The sequence below is a fragment of the Coregonus clupeaformis genome, chromosome 31, assembly GCF_020615455.1.
Source record: "Coregonus clupeaformis isolate EN_2021a chromosome 31, ASM2061545v1, whole genome shotgun sequence".
In the NCBI taxonomy this organism is placed as follows: Eukaryota; Metazoa; Chordata; class Actinopteri; order Salmoniformes; family Salmonidae; genus Coregonus; species Coregonus clupeaformis.
Genome location: NC_059222.1, coordinates 46,765,269 through 46,785,562, shown reverse-complemented (window position 1 = coordinate 46,785,562; position 20,294 = coordinate 46,765,269). Strand labels below are relative to the sequence as shown.

The window sequence follows — 20,294 nt, the reverse complement described above, 5'->3', positions numbered from 1 at the left end:
TCTTCTTGGTAAGCAACTCAAGCGTAGATTTGGCATTGTGTTTTAGGTTATTGTCCTGCTGAAAGTTGAATTCATTTCCCAGTGTCTGGTGGAAAGCAGACCGAACCAGGTTTTCCTCTAGGATTTTGCTTGTGTTTAGCTCCATTCCGTTTATATTTTATCCTGAAAAACTCCCCAGTCCTTAATGTTTACAAGCATACCCATAACATGATGCAGCCACCACTATGCTTGACAATATGGAGAATGGTACTCAGTAATGTGTTGTATTGGATTTGCCCCAAACGTAACACTTTGTATTTAGGACAAAAAGTTAATTGCTTTGCCACATTTCTTTGCAGTATTACTTCAGTGCCTTGTTGCAAACAAGATGCATGTTTTGGAATATTTTTTATTCTGTACAGGCTTCCTTCTTTTCACTCTGTCAATTAGGTTAGTACTGTGGAGTAAATACAATGTTGTTGATCCATCTTCAGTTTTCTCCTATCACAACCATTAAACTCTGTAACTGTTTTAAAGTCACAATTGGCCTCATGGTGAAATCCCTGAGCGGTTTCCTTCCTCTCCGGCAAATGAGTTAGGAAGGACTGTATCTTTGTAGTGACTGGGTGTATTGATACACCATCTGAAAAGTTATGAATAACTAATTTTTACCCATCTACCAATATGTGCCCTTCTTTGCGAGGCATTGGAAAACTGCCCTGGTGTTTGTGGTTAAATCTGTGTTTGAAATTCACTACTCGACTGAGGGATCTTACAGATAATTGTATGTGTGGGGTACAGAGATGAGGTAGTCATTCAAAAATGATGTTAAACACTACTATTGCACACAGAAGTGAGTCGATGCAACTTATTATTTGACTTGTTAAGCAAATTTTGACTCCTGAACTTATTTAGGCTTGCCATAATGGGGTTGATTACTTATTGACTCAAGACATTTCAGCTTTTCATTCCTAATTAATTTGTAAAAAAATTAAAAGTATCATTTCACTTTGACATTATGGGGTATCGTGTTTAGGCCAGTGACAAAACATCTCAATTTAATCAATTTTAAATTCAGGCTGTAACACAACAAAATGTGGAAAAAGTAAAGGGGTGTTGAATACTTTCTGAAGGCACTGTAGGTGGTGTGTAATGCCAAGTACATTGAGTATGCCCAAATACACCACCCATGTCTACTGTCCAGTGTCCATAAAGCAGCTTCCAGGTCAAAGGTGAGAGACAGTCCCCGTTACGAGTCATTTCTCAGTCAACATCTGATCTGTCTATCTAATGACATTGTTGGTCTTTGGCTGTGTACCTACCATTAGTGACTTAATATACAGTATCCACACACTGCAGGATGTCATTTAGAAAGACATATCACTCTCAAGTACACATGCTACAAGAAAAGTACAGGATGCCATGGCTATGAGTGAAACCATTGTGTAACCAAAAAACAATGGTAGAGAGTTTCAGAAATATGGACCTGCGAAAAGCAAAGCATCAACCCTCAGCAACAACTCTCTGTTCTCTCCTCAGCGTCTACTTCGACCACTGACATCATGTCTTCAGTGACAGATCTTATTTCACCTAGAGAACGGAGCAGAATTCACTAAGCTGACAGCTTGCTAATGGGGGACAATAAATTGCTCACAACAACAAAATACACGTAGTGATAGCCTGCTGGGCTAGCTAACTCAAGACCTTTTAAATCACCTGTCACTGTTGACGGTAAGTGGGCTGTCAGCGTCAGGCACACACACACACACACACACACACACACACACACACACACTGTGGAACCTTATATAGACAGGTGTGTGCCTTTCCAAATCATGTCCAATCAATTGAATTTACCATAGGTGGACTCCAATCAAGTTGTAAAAACATATCAAGGATGATCAATGGACCTGAGCTCAATTTCGAGTCTCATAGCAAAGGGTTTGAATACTTATGTAAATAAGATATTTCTGTTTTTCAATTTGCAATACATTTGCAAAAACTTAGATAAAACAGTTTTTCGCTTTGTCATTATGGGGTATTGTGTGTAGATTGATGATTACATAAAAAAAATTAAATACATTTTAGATTAAGGCTGTGGAAAATGTGGAAAAACTCAAGGGGTTTGAATACTTTTCGTTTATTTAGTAAATATTTTCATAACTCTATTTTTCTTAAAACAGCATTGTTGGTTAAGGGTTTGTATGTAAGCATTTCACGTTGTATTCAAATACAATTTGATTTGATTTGATCACAACTTTCTCTTCTCTTCTCTCATGTATGATTCCCTATGACACTAGTAAATAGGAAGGAGCAGCACAGCTCAGCACTATATGGAACATTTGACATTTCAGCTTTTCATTCCTAATTAATTTGTAAAAAAATTAAAAGTATCATTTCACTTTGACATTATGGGGTATCGTGTTTAGGCCAGTGACAAAACATCTCAATTTAATCAATTTTAAATTCAGGCTGTAACACAACAAAATGTGGAAAAAGTAAAGGGGTGTTGAATACTTTCTGAAGGCACTGTAGGTGGTGTGTAATGCCAAGTACATTGAGTATGCCCAAATACACCACCCATGTCTACTGTCCAGTGTCCATAAAGCAGCTTCCAGGTCAAAGGTGAGAGACAGTCCCGTTACGAAGTCATTTCTCAGTCAACATCTGATCTGTCTATCTAATGACATTGTTGGTCTTTGGCTGTGTACCTACCATTAGTGACTTAATATACAGTATCCACACACTGCAGGATGTCATTTAGAAAGACATATCACTCCCTCAAGTACACATGCTACAAGAAAAGTACAGGATGCCATGGCTATGAGTGAAACCATTGTGTAACCAAAAAACAATGGTAGAGAGTTTTCAGAAATATGGACCTGCGAAAAGCAAAGCATCAACCCTCAGCAACAACTCTCTGTTCTCTCCTCAGCGTCTACTTCGACCACTGACATCATGTCTTCAGTGACAGATCTTATTTCACCTAGAGAACGGAGCAGAATTCACTAAGCTGACAGCTTGCTAATGGGGGACAATAAATTGCTCACAACAACAAAATACACGTAGTGATAGCCTGCTGGGGCTAGCTAACTCAAGACCTTTTAAATCACCTGTCACTGTTGTCGGTAGTGGGCTGTCAGCGTCAGGCACACACACACACACACACACACACACACACACACACACACACACACACACACACACACACACACACACACACACACACACACACACACACACACACACACACACACACACACACACACACACACACACACACACACACACACACACACACACACACACACACACACAAACACACACATTGTTAACACCAAATAGAAAAGCCATTCACTCTACACAAATAGGTTATAACTGTGAGGTTGTATAGCGTGCAAATGTAATGTGCTATATGGGCTTAATACAGCAAGACGTTCTCCCATTTCCTGTTCATTGTCTGGGTCTTTGTCTGTGTCTGATGGAATGTGTCAATAGCTGTATATTACATTCACACACGAGAGAAGCACTAACAATGTTCAATATCTTATATCGTCTGGAAGGCACTAAATAGGTTGTATTTCTCATACCAAGGGTACATTGGCAAGGGTTAATACCACAAATTAAATTCTAATTAAATTCCCTCTCCCTGTAAATTCCATTTAATTTAATTCATATTCCAGGTCAGTCTTTGAATTCAGATAATTCAATTCCTCTCAATTCCAATGTTAGCTAAATTCCAAGAATTAAATTCCCAATTTAATATATTTTCCCCAACAATTCCACAAATTCCAATTCCAATGAATTAATTCCACTATTTGAATTTCAAATTAAATTTGAATTGACCTCTGATCCTGATATTGACATTGCCTATAGGTCAAATCCTGATGCAATCCATCCCCCTACTTCACTTGGTTGCTTTCTTTCACACACAAGACTGCTCTTGCTTTTAAATCTCTCAGCTCAACGTCTTTAATTCAGTGTTGATTCCAAAACAAAGGGCTGTTAGTCACCTTAATTACAGGTTAAATATGATGATTAAACCCCCCACTACTGGACAATTGCTGTAAAGCTGACATGCATATGGCGATGACTTGGGATTGATGGACCTAACGAGACCTTTGTGTAAACCCTTTTTTTGATCCCCTTGAGGCTTGGTTACTTCTTGAATCCAAACCGCCCATGTCGTTTTGACCCATGTCGTTTTGACCCATGTCGTTTTGACCCATGCCGTTTTGACCCCTGTCGTTTTGACCCATGTCGTTTTGACCCATCTCATTTTGACCCCTGACAGCATTAGTCACTGATCAGGTTGCTTAGGGGAGTTATTGGATGGTAGTACTGTACATTGGGAGGGCAGGGCCAAGCTTAAATTGTTTTAAGGAAATCAATATTTTGTTTTTTGTGAAGGGTCACACCGCACACACGTAATCCACACACACCCTGACAGCCTCCAACTCAGCAATACATCTTCACACACCCTGAGAGCCTCCAACTCTGCAATACATCATCACACCCTGAGAGCCTCCAACTCTGCAATACATCTTCACACACCCTGAGAGCCTCCAACTCTGCAATACATCTTCACACACCCTGAGAGCCTCCAACTCTGCAATACATCATCACACCCTGAGAGCCTCCAACTCTGCAATACATCTTCACACACCCTGAGAGCCTCCAACTCTGCAATACATCTTCACACACCCTGAGAGTCTCCAACTCTGCAATACATCTTCACACACCCTGAGATCCTCCAACTCTGCAATACATCTTCACACACCCTGAGAGTCTCCAACTCTGCAATACATCTTCACACACCCTGAGAGCCTCCAACTCTGCAATACATCATCACACCCTGAGATCCTCCAACTCTGCAATACATCATCACACCCTGAGATCCTCCAACTCTGCAATACATCTTCACACACCCTGAGATCCTCCAACTCTGCAATACATCTTCACACACCCTGAGAGTCTCCAACTCTGCAATATTCCTTCAAAAATGCACACGTAACAGAAGTGATTCCCTCGAGTCATGCAGCCTTGCCTGAGACCTGAAGACGTGTGTTAGCTTCCCCAATTGAATTCCCTGACTTTAGCTCAACAGGATCACAAGTGTGGCTCACAGACAACCCGGCTTCCAAAACCAGTCGGGCACACACTCACACACAGCCACGCAAGCCCTCCCAACCTATCACAAACAATCACACACAGCCACGCAAGCCCTCCCAACCTATCACAAACAATCACACACAGCCACACAAGCCCTCCCAACCTATCACAAACAATCACACAAGCCACCAAGCCCTCCCAACCTATCACAAACAATCACACACAGCCACGCAAGCCCTCCCAACCTATCACAAATCACTCACACACAGCCACGCAAGCCCTCCCAACCTATCACAAACACTCACACACACTCCATTTCATCAATTTACTTAATGCTTCCATTGCTGTCTGAAATATATCTGTCTGCACAATAGACTGATTGTGTGTGTGTGTGTGTGTGTGTGTGTGTGTGTGTGTGTGTGTGTGTGTGTGTGTGTGTGTGTGTGTGTGTGTGTGTGTGTGTGTGTGTCTGACTGGGACTCCACAACATCAATACCAACATCAGCCAGTCTAGCGATCAATCCACCAGCCAGGAGTGATGGGCTCCCTGGGACATCGATATATAGCACGACTCACTGCCATCATATCTATGACAATTTAATATCCTCTTCTACAGCATGTTAGCCTCACATCAACCATCTGAGGCAGAAAACACAGATCTAATCGTACCAGGGCTGAAGACAAATATAGACTAGAGTCCAATGCCTTGGTACTGTGACAAGTCTTCTGTTAGGCTGTTTGGTGGTGAGAGAGCGAGAGAGCGAGAGAGAGAGACAGAGAGGCTCTTTGAGTGAATTCGAATGAAATGTCCATGATGTCTGATGCCAGAAAGATCTTTCATAGTGAGAGAGAAAGAGTGAGGGGGACATTTGTTACATGATGTCTCTTCTGTAATACCTCTCTTAGTAGATGGGTTGTCTCTGATCTGTCCTCTTCAGAACACAGCAGGTAATAAAAGATGGCAGGTAATAAAAGGCAGAGTATGTCTAACCTCCAACATGAAAAAATACTACAGTTTACTATAGAATACTACAGTACTACTAGTACACTGTAGAATACTATACTGCACACTGTAGTATCCCTCGATCATGTGTAGTACTTACTATAGAATATTCTAGTATTATCCACACAAAAAACACTGTAGTAAATACTACAGTTATGGCTGCAAAAAACATGACAGTTTCTTTTTTAACTATAGTAAATACTACAGTATTAAACTTGCATATACCCTACCCATCCCCTCCCCCCATATCCCAATGTGTGCCACACATGAGTGAGAAACCTACATATATTGTGTTCCCTACAGGTTATAGAAAAGAGCAGAAGCTCTGAACTATCCATTCAGACCAGGCCCCCAGTGTCCGGTCTGGAGTGTGAAGTCACGAGCTCTGCTGGTCGGCTACTGCGTAGCAACCTAGCAGGGCCAAAAGCCCGGGTCTGTCCTAGAAAGCCTGTGTAAATTACGATCGGCAGAACGGCCAAACAATCTTTTTTTAGACGGCTGTTTTGTGCTCTAAATTTGCTTATTTTGATCAAGTTCGATTCTTTTGAAGTTTGCGAATTATTTTGAAGTTCGCTACAAATCGAGATATTTAATTAAATAGTGATCCATTCTAACTACTACATTTGTTGTCAAACAGGACCACGTGCTGACACAGACCAATCACGGGCCGGCAGGCTACTCATACACGCTCTTTGCACGTGTCTCTCAGGCAGGATGAAAACGACTACATCGACCATGATCCTTTGCTAGTTACAGCCACTTTGGTGCCATTCAGCCCCATTCAACAACATGGCACGCTTCAAATGTAAATACTTCATGAGCCATTGGGATATCTTCTTAGGAATACGTGGATGACGTCAGTGCTGTTACTATCTACTGGATTTAATGTCTATGGTTCAGATCCCAGTCATACCTACCTACATATTATGGAAAATGTGCTCTTTTAGTATTTGTCCAGTAGGTTTCCTCAAGGAAAAAGCCCCCACTTCTATGTCAAAGATAATAAAACTAAAACACTATAGTAAATACTACAGTCAGCAAAAACACTACAGTAAATACTCCAGTATACTACAGTCAGCAAAAACACTACAGTAAATACTACAGTATACTACAGTCACCAAAAACACTACAGTAATTACTGTGGTATATACTACAGTTTCTTTCCCTACACTATTTAAACTACAGTAAACTGTAAATAATACAGTATACTACAGTAAAGTCTACAAAAACACTACCGTGAATACTACTGTAAAGTATTTTTTCCATGTGGGCTGGTAGCGATTTACGGTCTTTTATCTCTGTCTTTGTTCACACCATATGGGGAAATTTACTTCAGCTATGTGCTTTTGAGGGGATCTGAGTGTATTACAACAAGTGCTAGACTATTATTACTTATAATAGTGTAGTTACAATACATATATTAGGGCTAGCATTACTTTTTGTGTAGCCTATGCCAAATGAGCTGCAAAAATATTTATGAAAATATATGTATCACAAACCAGAAGAAGTTGTTATTTTTCATTCCTACCATTCTCTACAGTAACATTAAGTTCATAATGAAAAACGAAAAACATCACTGCGTAGCCCGAGGACCCCAAAGCGCAACAACTGCAGAGGATATTACATTTATGTTGACAAAAACTCACACTAATGACTAGAGTCAACTTCATTTTGTGCATGGAAGACTTTCGTGTCAATAATTCTCTCTGTGAGTTTATTTATTTTCAGAGTCAACCCACATGATGAGTACCTTGTCTCAGAAATGACTCACAGCTATTGATTCATGCCTTTAATAAACTTAAAGCCACAATAATACAAACCACCCCCTAGTCTTATTGCCATAGCGATGCTCTAGTCTCTCTAGCCTAGTGATACACGGTCAAAAAAATATTCCTTGAGAAGTCTAATTGTTACCAGGTATATTTAAAGCCTCCCTCGCGATCCTTGCTTTCTTCTCACCCGCCTGCATATGAAGCAGGCTCATGCTAAACTCCTCATGGGCTTTACCCGCCTTGTTTTCAGTGCCTGTCAAACGCACAGCGTGATTCACCATTACGATATAACGGCAGTTTGACTGCTGCCTCAACCACCGAAGAAGAAGCCCTTCAGATATGCTCCAGTGGGGAATAATACATATTATGGTGGGAAAAAGATTCGGAATTATGTGATAAGTGTTTCTATATATCTAAGCAGTGGCGGCTGGCCGATAGAGGGCGCTAGGCGCCGCCCTTTAAATAAAATTATTTAAAAAATAAAATAAAAAATAAATAAAAATAATAATAATAATAATAAAAACATCAGTATGTCAATATTTGTGTGTTTGAAATATGGAATGCACACAGTAATATGTGTAAGATATGATAGAAAATCATATTCGCAACCTTTCCTCTGCCTGTCAAACGCCTCGTCAGCTCTGGGCGATACAGAAAGTGCCCCGAGGAGGCGGGTCTACGTAGCAGTTAAGCCAATTGCTAATTTAAGATATGAATGTATGACATAAAATGTAGCCAATCAGCGATCTTAAATCGAATCCAAGGAGGGCGATTATTTTATCGCCCCAAGCTCGCCCCTGATAAAATAAGGACCGGGCTCCAGTGGCGCCATTTTTACTAGACGACAATGGCGAGCGCAAAGCGTTACTCCTCCAAGACCCAACCCTAACTCGGTGAAATCTCTCCTCCAAGATCCGTTTGAGAGGAGAACTTTGTCAGAGAAAGTTCGGGTGAAAGAGCTGGGCCCAGATCAACCTGACCTCTCAATCAGACAGCAGGCTAGCGAGAAAGGGAAGCAGTATATGCGCGGCTTCTCCCGTAGCTGGTACACCAGGAAGGCTTGGCTAGCTGGGTGCACTGATGCTAATGCTTTATTTTGCTTTCCGTGCTTGCTTTTTTAAAACCACGGGGTCAGATTCAGCATGGACAGGTACCGGAGTGAGGGATATGAAGCACCTGTCAGAGAAGGTAAAGAAACATGAGAACACCAGGGCACACATGGACAACTCTGTAAAGCTAGCTGTATTAGGAAGGGTGAACATTGCTACGCAGCTGGATGACGGCCACAGGATTGCGGTGAGGAAACACAATGAGGAGGTGGATAAAAACAGGCACATTCTATCCAAAATTATCGATTGTGTGAAGTTCTGTGGGGCTTTTGAGTTGGCCTTGCGTGGGCACGAGGAGACTGACTCCTCGGACAACCCCGGCATTTTCCGGGGCTTAGTGGATTTTGTTGCCTCCCTCGACAGTGTGCTGGAGGAGCACCTGAAGACAGCTACCGTTTTTAAGGGCACGTCAAAGACGATACAGAACGAGCTGTTGGACTGTATGCTGTCAGTGCTTAAGGATTACATCCTGGAGGAAGTAAAGAGTGCTGATTTTATCGCCATTCAAGCTGACGAGACGACTGACGTTTCCACCCACTGCCAGTTGGTGCTTGTGATACGCTACATCGATGCTAAAAGTAACGTCCAAGAGCGTTTTTTCGAGTTCATTTTGATCGAGAACGCAACCGCCGACACCATCGCTACAGCGCTGCTGGAGAGGCTCAGCACCATACTCTCACATGGACAAAAGGCCAAACTTATTGCCCAGGCTTACGACGGAGCAAGTGTGATGAGGGGAGCCACCGGCAGAGTGCAGCGTAAAATAGTGGATGTGTACGAAAATGCGCACTACGTCCACTGCTATGCACATCAGCTGAACCTCATCATGCAGCAGGCTACTTCACGCATCCCCAGGATCGGCACTTTCTTTTCCGACCTTGCAGGATTTTCTGCTTTCTTCTCCAGGTCTCCCAAGCGAACCACCGTGCTTGACGAAGTGGTTGCGCATAGACTCCCCAGAGCCTCTACAACACGGTGGAACTTCCACAGTCGCGCTGTAAACACTGTGTACAGTACAGGGATGACCTCCTAACGTGTTTCCAGACCATCAGAGACTCTGGGAACTTTGATGCCCCGACTGTCAGAGAGGCGGGGGGCTTTGTGAGGATGCTCGAAGACGAGGCTTTCTGTTTTTTCCTGGCACTGTTCCACAAGATCATGCCAAATGTGGACATGCTTTTCAGCCAGCTGCAGAAGAGGAACATCGACCCTGTCTTCATTAAAGCACTTGTCCAGAGGTTCACAGACAGCATGCTAACAATCAGGTAAATAACTATATTTACTATTGGCTGATAAAGATGTTGTTAGAAAGATGAATAGTTCACTTACAACAGTTTAAAAGCCTAAATGTGTCTGGTCATCAAAGTGAGTGATTATCATAGAGCCGTCACAATTATATTTGTTTTAGTATTTTAAAAGGAAAGAGAAGACACAATCAGACGTTGATAATAATGCAGGAAAGTACTACACAGTTTGTAATAATTATTCAGGTGTCCACCAGGTCAATTTCTAGAAGAGGCCTAGTTGTTATTGAAGATTAACTTTATTGCTAAGTGCACAGCAGAACAAAATGATGTTGCATCCCTCTCACAAATGTAATAGAAAAAGGCTTTAAAACGTAATAACATCAGTTAATTATGTACATCACAGGTTAAAAGCAGTTACTAGACATAGTTTGTGTGTATATACACACTATCTGTCTGTCTGTCTGTCTGTCTGTCTATATATATATATATATATATATATATAAAGTCACTGGTTGTGTGTTGAGGGGGAATTACAGTGAGTTAAGAAGTCTGATTGCAAGTTATCAAATTAAACTTTATTTTTGGACCCAGGGCCTCAATTCCCTCTTTGTGTGGGGACAGCGCATCTGACGAGCAGCAACAGCCCATCAAGCGACGGAGGATGCTGGGACCAGGAGAACAACAGAGGTTGGCTATAGAGGTAAGTTGTGATGTAATTGTCAGTGTTTCCCCCTAGAACTTTTTTCAGGCCTGGTAGTATGTAGCCAAAACCCTGAACAATCAGCACCTTGGTAATCATATACTTGAGTTGGACATAGGCATGTGTCAGTCAGGATCACTTGCATCAAAATAGCTTAATTGCAAATTAAAGCTGATGATGTATCTTTTACAGGTATGTGATACCATCCTGAGTCATGCCAAAGAGAGGTTCTCCTTCACCCAGCACCTCATCAGCGCAACACTATTGCACGGAGAGTTGTTCCCACAACACAGTGTGAAGTTCCCCGATACAGCGCTTGAAACAACCGTGGAGGCGTACCCCATGTTGAACAAGGCCAAGCTCAAAACCGAACTGTCCCTCATCTATGAGAACAGTGAGTTCAAGGCTTGTAGTGGTGCAGTGCCCCTGTACCAGTTCTTCATGGAGAACAACCTTCAGAGCACTTTCACAGAGACTGCCAGCCTCCTCAAGATCCTCATCACCACACCCATGACAACTGCTGAGTCAGAAAGGTGCTTCTCTACACTGAAAAGGATCAAGACCTTCCTGAGAAACAGCATGACACAGGATCGCCTGAACGCTCTGGCCATGCTCTCCATGGAGAAGAAACTTGTCAGGGACATTCCTGACTTTAATCAAAGGGTCATTGAGAGGTTTGCCACTCAGAAGGACAGACGGGCAAAATTCCTGTACAAATAAGATGACAGACACACACACACAGAGCAGCTCTGGCCGCATGTTTCTTTGTATATAGTTGACCTTAGCATAAAAAATCCAGTTATATATGGTACTCTAGAAAGTCTTAATAGTGTCTTTGCTAATATTACTGTATATATGTTGTTTTGTATCAATTAATTGTTGCAGTTCTGGAGCACATTAACAATTAGTCACATTTAGTATGATCATAAAATACTGTATGCTATTCTTCCAGTCAAAGGTTTGAGTTCATCCACTTGATATCCATTTCTATATTATACATCCTTTTATACAGTGAAAGATTTCCTATAAACTTTATAATAATTTCATGTTATTGTCCACTTTCCACTCTGTTCTGACAGCATGCCTGTTGCGTTGCCTGTTTACTACCAATGGTGAAAAGTTCACTTTAAATGCAAATGAAAGGCTTGGGTTTGTGTAATATGTTTTTGTGTAAGAATGCCTCAACTTTTTAATATTGGCATTAAATAATTACTGAATGTTTCACTGAGCACTGCTGTCCTGCAGTTTGTGTTAAAATATATCGCGATGGTTACAGGAAAAAAAAAGTATGGCACAGCCCCACCGAGAATATTTTTCACCAGCCGCCACTGTATCTAAGACTTCTTGTGTGCAGAAAAAAGCTGGTTGTTTATATCATTCAGCAAGCCAAAGAGATATCAAGTCTGAGATAAATAGTATTTGACGTCGTATTGTGGTCTTAAAATACTGCCTTCTCTTTCCCTTAGCTCAAGCCATGCCTCTCCCTTGTCTGATTACAATGACTAGTGACAAAACAGCCTTCTCTGGCATTTCTCATCTTCTGTGACATGTTCTCCTCTCCGGAGTGTCAGCTTGTTACTCTTGTTCCCACAAGGACATTACCATGAGGGTCGTGCCTGTCACACACAGACACTCATACAATAAGATACACACGCTGAGTCGACACTAGGCTGACACTGGGTCGACCTGCCAACCCCTCAAGCAGGCCTCAAATCAACGGAGGATAAGGGGAACGCCATAGCCTTTGATAACAAAAATGGGAGAAGGTATCCCCCTTGATAATCTTTGAACTTTAAAGTTAACACTTCCCAGAATCTCTCCCACATAACGGATGCCAATCTTTCCCACTGGTACTACTAGCATCTTAGCATTTCGCTACACCCGTAATAACATCTGCTAAATATGTGTATGTGACCAATAGAATTGTATTTGATTTGCTACAGCGGTCTCTTCATCTTGGTGTGCCAGCATGGCCAGCGGTGCCCGATGACGTCTTGACCTTGCATCATTCTCCCTTGCCCCCTGTGTCACCACCGTGTGTCACGGAGGGTTACGGACGGAGGGGATGTCAACTCAAGGGGGTGACGGGGGTGACGGGGGTGACACCGGACTGGCCTGCCTCACAAGGGACCGTGACAGGCTGCAGCCCAGCTGTTTGGGATTCGCTCAAATGGCAGAGTCACGGGCACAGTCACGGGTAAAGAGATGGCTGTGGAGTGGCACGACATTATTGTTTTGGGCTAACCGTCTGGCCCTTTCGCTTGCACGCTCATTCGCTCACTGACCCTACCTCCTCAGGTCATGCAGTTGTATGGAAGAAAGTGGAGAAGAAAAACTACCCAGGTTAGTTTCTATTGTTTTCTAGTATCTTTGTGGGATTCACATAACAAGGTGTCAGGATAACTGCTTCGGTGTATCTGTCCAGTTCATGCTATTTCTAAAGGCTAAAGGGTGAAATGAAAGTCTGCATGGGAATGTTTTGGCAGTGTGCCATATGACAAAGCCCAGTATGTGTGTGTGTGTGTGTGTGTGTGTGTGTGTGTGTGTGTGTGTGTGTGTGTGTGTGTGTGTGTGTGTGTGTGTGTGTGTGTGTGCGTGCGTGCATGCGGGCGTGCGTGCACGGGTGGGTATGTGTGTGTGTGTGGGTGGGTGGGTGGGTGGGTGGTTGGGTGTGTGTGGGTGTGTATGTGTGTTTGTGTGTGTGTGTGTATGTGTTCAGTGCAGCCATGCCTGACCCTGACTCACCCTGGATGTGCTCACTCAGTCAACTCAATCAGTAGGCCACTGAACACTGGGCCAATACACTCTACCACTTGGTTCTCTACAGAACACAGTGGCCTCCATCATTCTTAAATGGAAGAAGTTTGGAACAACCAAGACTCATCCTAGCTGGCCGCCTGGCCAAACTCAGGGAGGTGACCAAGAACCTGATGGTCATTCTGACAGAGCTCTAGAGTTCCTCTGTGGAGATGGGAGAACCTTCCAGAAGGATAACTTCCTCTGCAGCACTCCACCAATCAGGCCTTTATGGTAGAGTGGCCAGATGGAAGCCACTCTTCAGTAAAAGGCACATGACAGCCCGCTTGGAGTTTGCCAAAAGGCACCTAAAGACTCTCAGACCATGAGAAACAAGATTCTCTGGTCTGATGAAACCAAGATTGAACTTGTTGGCCTGAATGCCAATCGTCAAGTCTGGAGGAAACCTGGCACCATCCCTACAGTGAAGCATGGTGTTGGCAGCATCATGCTGTGGGGATGCTTTTCAGCGGCAGGGACTGGGAGACTAGTCAGGATCGAGGCAAAGATGAACGGAGCAAAGTACTGAGAGCTCCTTGATGAAAACCCGCTCCAGAGCGCTCAGGACCTCAGACTGGGGCGAAGGTTCACCTTCCAACAGGACAACGACCCTAAGCACACAGCCAAGACAACGCATGAGTGGCTTCAGGACAAGTCTCTGAATGTCCTTGTGTGGCCCAGCCAGAGCCCAGACTTGAACCCAATCAAACATCTCTGGAGAGACCTGAAAATGATGTGCAGCAACGCTCCCCATTCAACCTGACAGACCTTGAGAGGATCTGCAGAGAAGAATAGGAGAAACTCCCCAAATACAGGTGTGCCAAGCTTGTAGCATCACACCCAAGAAAACTCAATGCTGTAATCGCTGCCAAAGGTGCTTCAACAAAGTACTGAGTAAAGGGTCTGAATACTTATGTAAATGTAATATTACCGTTTTTTATTTTTAATAAATTAGCAAAAATGTCTAAAAAGCTGTTTTTGCTTTGTCATTATGGGGTATTGTGTGTAGATTGATGAGATGTTTTAATGATTTTTTTATCCATTTTAGAATAAGGCTTTAACCTAACAAAATGTGGAAATGTGTCAAGGGGTCTGAATACTTTCCGAATGCACTGTATGTGCATAGCATTAGCATTAAGCTAGCGCTCTCATGCAGTGAAATCATGCCTGAATGTTTCTGCTCCAGATCCTCTATAGCTCTGAGATCAATTTAAATAAACATGTTTTAAGCAGCTTACTAGGCCAGCTAGCTGCTTCTGCTTTGCCTTTGAATTCCGAAGGCAGCTCTGAAGATATTCACCCAGCGAAAAGACAGAGAGAGGTAGAGGGAGAGACAGGGAGAGAGAGGGAAGAGAGAAACTGTTAGAGAGAGAGAGAAGGAGAGAGAGAGGGACAGACTGCCCACACAGAGAGAGGGGAGAGAAAGAGAGAGAAATAAACTGGGGTAGAATAACTTCAAGAAAGAAAAGAGTGTTGGGGCGACTAGCGACGCATCCAACAAACGTCATCAATAACTCAACACTTCCCCTCCTCAATCTATCTGTTACTGTACAAGCCAGTGACACAGGGCCAACGGAGGGGGGAAGAAAGGAGCGGATCAAGCTAAAGACCCCCAGATTCTCCTCTCTCTCTTCGCAGAGCGAGTTATTACTGAGAGCCAGCGGCGTCAAGCGTACGGCTTTTATGTGCTAATGTAGTCAATGGTAAAACATAATGGATATGTCCCTGAGCAGGGCAAATCAGACACTGAAAAACATATAATGGAATTGTCCCAAAGCACACATTCAAGTAGAGTTAGAATGGCAGAGCTGCTGCTGGAGCAAAGAAACTATGAGTTAGCGGAGACATAAAAATGTGTTATGGAATTGTCCCAAAGCACACCTGGAGTTACAGTATAATGGAGCAGAGGAACTATGTCTGGGCCCTGGTCAAAAGAAGTGCACCATATAGGGAATAGCCCAAGACTATAAGTTAGCTGTTAGCAGTGCCCCGGCGGGTAGGGTAGATGCCCACCTCATGCCCCTTGCCCTGCGCTCAGAACATTCCACTCCAGTGAGCGGCCAGTGAGTGGCCCTATCTGGAGAGAGAGGGCACAGATGTGGTTTCACATTTGCCCTGGCATTATGTAGGGGGGATGAGAAGATGTTTATATTGTCATATCCACTCATACATCAAGTACCATGCAAATGTATAGTTACTTAGCTATCTGTGTATCTATAATAATAATAATAATATGCCATTTAGCAGACGCTTTTATCCAAAGCGACTTACAGTCATGTGTGCATACATTTTTACGTATGGGTGGTCCCGGCGATCGAACCCACTACCCTGGTGTTACAAGCGCCATGCTCTACCAATTGAGCTACAGAGTTAAAGCTCAAGTAGGAGTCTTGAATGAGGATTCAAGAAGGAAATGTCCAGTTGACTCAGACTCAGACAGACACGCTCAAGGGAATGTACAGTAGCTAGCTGGTGTAGATCTGTAAGGCATAGTGCCTCTTGTAAATGATCACATGTTAATACAGGCCAAGTCAGTGAAATGAGCCATCAAGCAGACAGTTGCTCCTTTTCTCTAATTTCCAAATCAAATCAAATCAAATCAAATTGTATTGGTCACATACACGTGTTTAGCAGATGTTATTGCGGGTGTAGCAAAATGCTTGTGTTTCTAGCTCCAACAGTGCAGTAATATCTAACAAGTAATATCTAACAATTTCACAACAATACACACAATACACACAAATCTAAAGTAAAGGAATGGAATTAAGAATATATAAATATTTGGACGAGCAATGTCGGAGCAGCATAGACTTAAATACAGTAGAATAGAATAGAATACAGTATATACATATGAGATGAGTATTGCAAAATATGTAAACGTTATTAAAAGTGACTAGTGTTCCATTATTAAAGAACCATACAGTACATCACAGTCACATGTATCTTAAAGAAAACCATCCAGCTTCATACCAGTGCTTTAGATTACAACATTCACTGGGACACAAGCTAGACTGTGTTAAAAGTGTTGTTTGTGCTATGGCAGCAGGAATATATCTACCAGAGCTTAGATCACAGCCACATCTTCAAACCTCCTTAAAGCTTTATAACAGTGCTTTAGAAGAGCCACTATTAGGCTACTTTGTGAGTGTTGGTAGTTCTAGCAGGCAGATATCTATCTTCCAGAGCTTATCTCCTGGGACATGGTTGGTAGTTCTAGCAGGCAGATATCTATCTTCCAGAGCTTTTCTCCTGGGACATGGTTGGTAGTTCTAGCAGGCAGATATCTATCTTCCAGAGCTTATCTCCTGGGACATGGTTGGTAGTTCTAGCAGGCAGATATCTATCTTCCAGAGCTTATCTCCTGGGACCTCCATGTCAGAGCACAGTGACCATGTGAGCTGCATGACACATTATAAAACAGGTTGTTTGGATCCTAGATGCTGATTGGTTGATAGCAGGTAGTTATAGCACCACAATCCCCACATTATCCGGGTAATGCCTGTTAACAGTTCCATTAGATTGATCAATGGGCATCCATTGTCCCACAGCCCCGCCAGTCAATTTATGAGCTTAATCTCCCCTGGAAAAAAAGCATGTAGACAATATTTCACCATGCTACTAGCTGTCATGACTCTCTTCTTGGTGAGGATCAAAGGTGCCAGACCAGCTTGGCAAATGGCTGACAGATAGCCAGACCCCCCCCCCCCCCTTTCTCCCACAGGAGAGGAGAAGGGGGAGTTGGGCCGGTTTTATGACTTAACATAAATAGTTTGCAGAAAATAACTCCTTTTGGTGTCTAGTATGGGAAGACTGAGATTTTCATTGTTCCAGAGACTCTTTGCTGACTAAAATCTCTTATGTCAATAAAAGTGTAAATTGGAACATTATTCCTGACCTCCAAATGTTTGGAATGGTCAGTAGGGACCTAAAGAATAATAATGTCATATTGTTTATTAGTTTGTGATGTCATTAAGGATGGTTTAACGGAATAACTGTAACTCTGAAAGTGTACACGTTCTATTTATCAAGTTTACATCTAAATGTTGTATAAAATATATGATGAAGTATGAGAGTACTTTTGTGAAGATAGCAATGTGATTTTAATCTTCTAATGAGACAATTGTTCTATATAAACTTTTGCCGCCCAGTCAGTAACCACGCCCCAGTGAGCACAGACATTGGGTCGGCGTGATGGAACGCCCCCTTTTTTACCTGATAAAAGCCTTAGTAACGAAATGAATATTTAGACCAGATAACGTGAGAGTGGCGAATGCACGTTTAGAATGGTTTGAACTTTGAATGAGAAAGACCAAGAAGTGTGGAGCTTTGGCTACATGGCTTAAAATGTTTAGACCAGAAAGACCAGCCGACATAAAGCGCGAACTCACGTTACAAATGGTTGACACTTTAAGACCAGGAAACGTGAGACGTTAGTCCACACGTTTGTAATGGAGAGAAACTCTGAAACTCTCAATCTCTACACAAGAAGAAGAAACTCACTAGACCGTACATTACCAGTCTGCAGCTGGCATGTAAAGTAGTCTAGAACTTTCACTAAAGACACGAGTTGGAAAGGACAATCCCATCTCAGACAACCATTGGTACATCTGAAGTACCTATTCTAACGAACACTCCACTTGAAGACAAGCCGAGTCTCACCAAAGTGGAACCAGGACACTCAAACCCTTTTTGAGAAAGTGGTTCAACAGAGAGATGACAATCAAGGACAGCTACGCGTAAATATGCATTGCATTTCTTATCCGAAAGAGCGGTGGTTTCCAAATGTAACAACGATAAGTTGAATCTCTTTGTCTCTCCCTTTCACCCTCCTTCTATTGACCCCTCTCTTTTTGATAACCAAGCTGTCATGCTGTTGTTAGTCCACTAGGGACTTTTCTCATGTATTGAGTATGTATGTATTCTGTGTTATTATTTAGTTAGCAAGTAAATAATTAATTAAGCCAATTTGTGTATTGCTGACTCATAAGTAAGGTTAGGGTTCTTGCAGATATCAAGGAACATGCAACGTTCAGAATGAGACTGTTGAGGTAATGATTAATAAGTGACTGTTATTGATATATAACATATATATCTTCTAAGAGTTTAATTCAGGAGATGGTAACTCGTTAAACAACTTCTCCCGTGGTGCCCCAAATTCCTAATGAGTTAATTGTTACATGATTAAATTAATCGAGTGACATTTAAACATAGTTAGTTGATTCGATAAATAAGTCATGTCATGACATAGGCTAGCATTTGGTGTGCAACCATTGGGGTTTGTCTAAACCTTACTGTCTGCCTCTCTAACCTCTGGAGCAATGTTGCCGTTTTTTTGTGAGCTCCACCGTGCCATGCATATGTACAGTGGGGAAAAAAAGTATTTAGTCAGCCACCAATTGTGCAAGTTCTCCCACTTAAAAAGATGAGAGGCCTGTAATTTTCATCATAGGTACACGTCAACCATGACAGACAAATTGAGGAAAAAATATCCAGAACATCACATTGTAGGATTTTTTATGAATTTATTTGCAAATTATGGTGGAAAATAAGTATTTGGTCACCTACAAACAAGCAAGATTTCTGGCTCTCACAGACCTGTAACTTCTTCTTTAAGAGGCTCCTATGTCCTCCACTCGTTACCTATATTAATGGCACCTGTTTGAACTTGTTATCAGTATAAAAGACACCTGTCCACAACCTCAATCAGTCACACTCCAAACTCCACTATGGCCAAGACCAAAGAGCTGTCAAAGGACACCAGAAACAAAATTGTAGACCTGCACCAGGCTGGGAAGACTGAATCTGCAATAGGTAAGCAGCTTGGTTTGAAGAAATCAACTGTGGGAGCAATTATTAGGAAATGGAAGACATACAAGACCACTGATAATCTCCCTCGATCTGGGGCTCCACGCAAGATCTCACCCCGTGGGGTCAAAATGATCACAAGAACGGTGAGCAAAAATCCTAGAACCACACGGGGGGACCTAGTGAATGACCTGCAGAGAGCTGGGACCAAAGTAACAAAGCCTACCATCAGTAACACACAACGCCGCCAGGGACTCAAATCCTGCAGTGCTAGACGTGTCCCCCTGCTTAAGCCAGTACATGTCCAGGCCCGTCTGAAGTTTGCTAGAGTGCATTTGGATGATCCAGAAGAGGATTGGGAGAATGTCATATGATCAGATGAAACCAAAATATAACTTTTTAGTAAAAACTCAACTCGTCGTGTTTGGAGGACAAAGAATGCTGAGTTGCATCCAAAGAACACCATACCTACTGTGAAGCATGCGGGTGGAAACATCATGCTTTGGGGCTGTTTTTCTGCAAAGGGACCAGGACGACTGATCCGTGTAAAGGAAAGAATGAATGGGGCCATGTATCGTGAGATTTTGAGTGAAAACCTCCTTCCATCAGCAAGAGCATTGAAGATGAAACGTGGCTGGGTCTTTCAGCATGACAATGATCCCAAGCACACCGCCCGGGCAACGAAGGACTGGCTTCGTAAGAAGCATTTCAAGGTCCTGGAGTGGCCTAGCCAGTTTCCAGATCTCAACCCCATAGAAAATCTTTGGAGGG

At 42.6% G+C, this 20,294-nt stretch overlaps 1 non-coding gene across 1 annotated transcript; it reads left to right on the top strand.

Moving 5' to 3' along the window:
• Positions 1–7,025: 7,025 nt before the first annotated feature.
• Positions 7,026–7,078, top strand: LOC121555211. The gene has a single exon (XR_005997855.1). It is a non-coding gene; the product is annotated as a U7 small nuclear RNA (small nuclear RNA).
• The last annotated feature ends 13,216 nt before the right edge of the window (positions 7,079–20,294 follow it).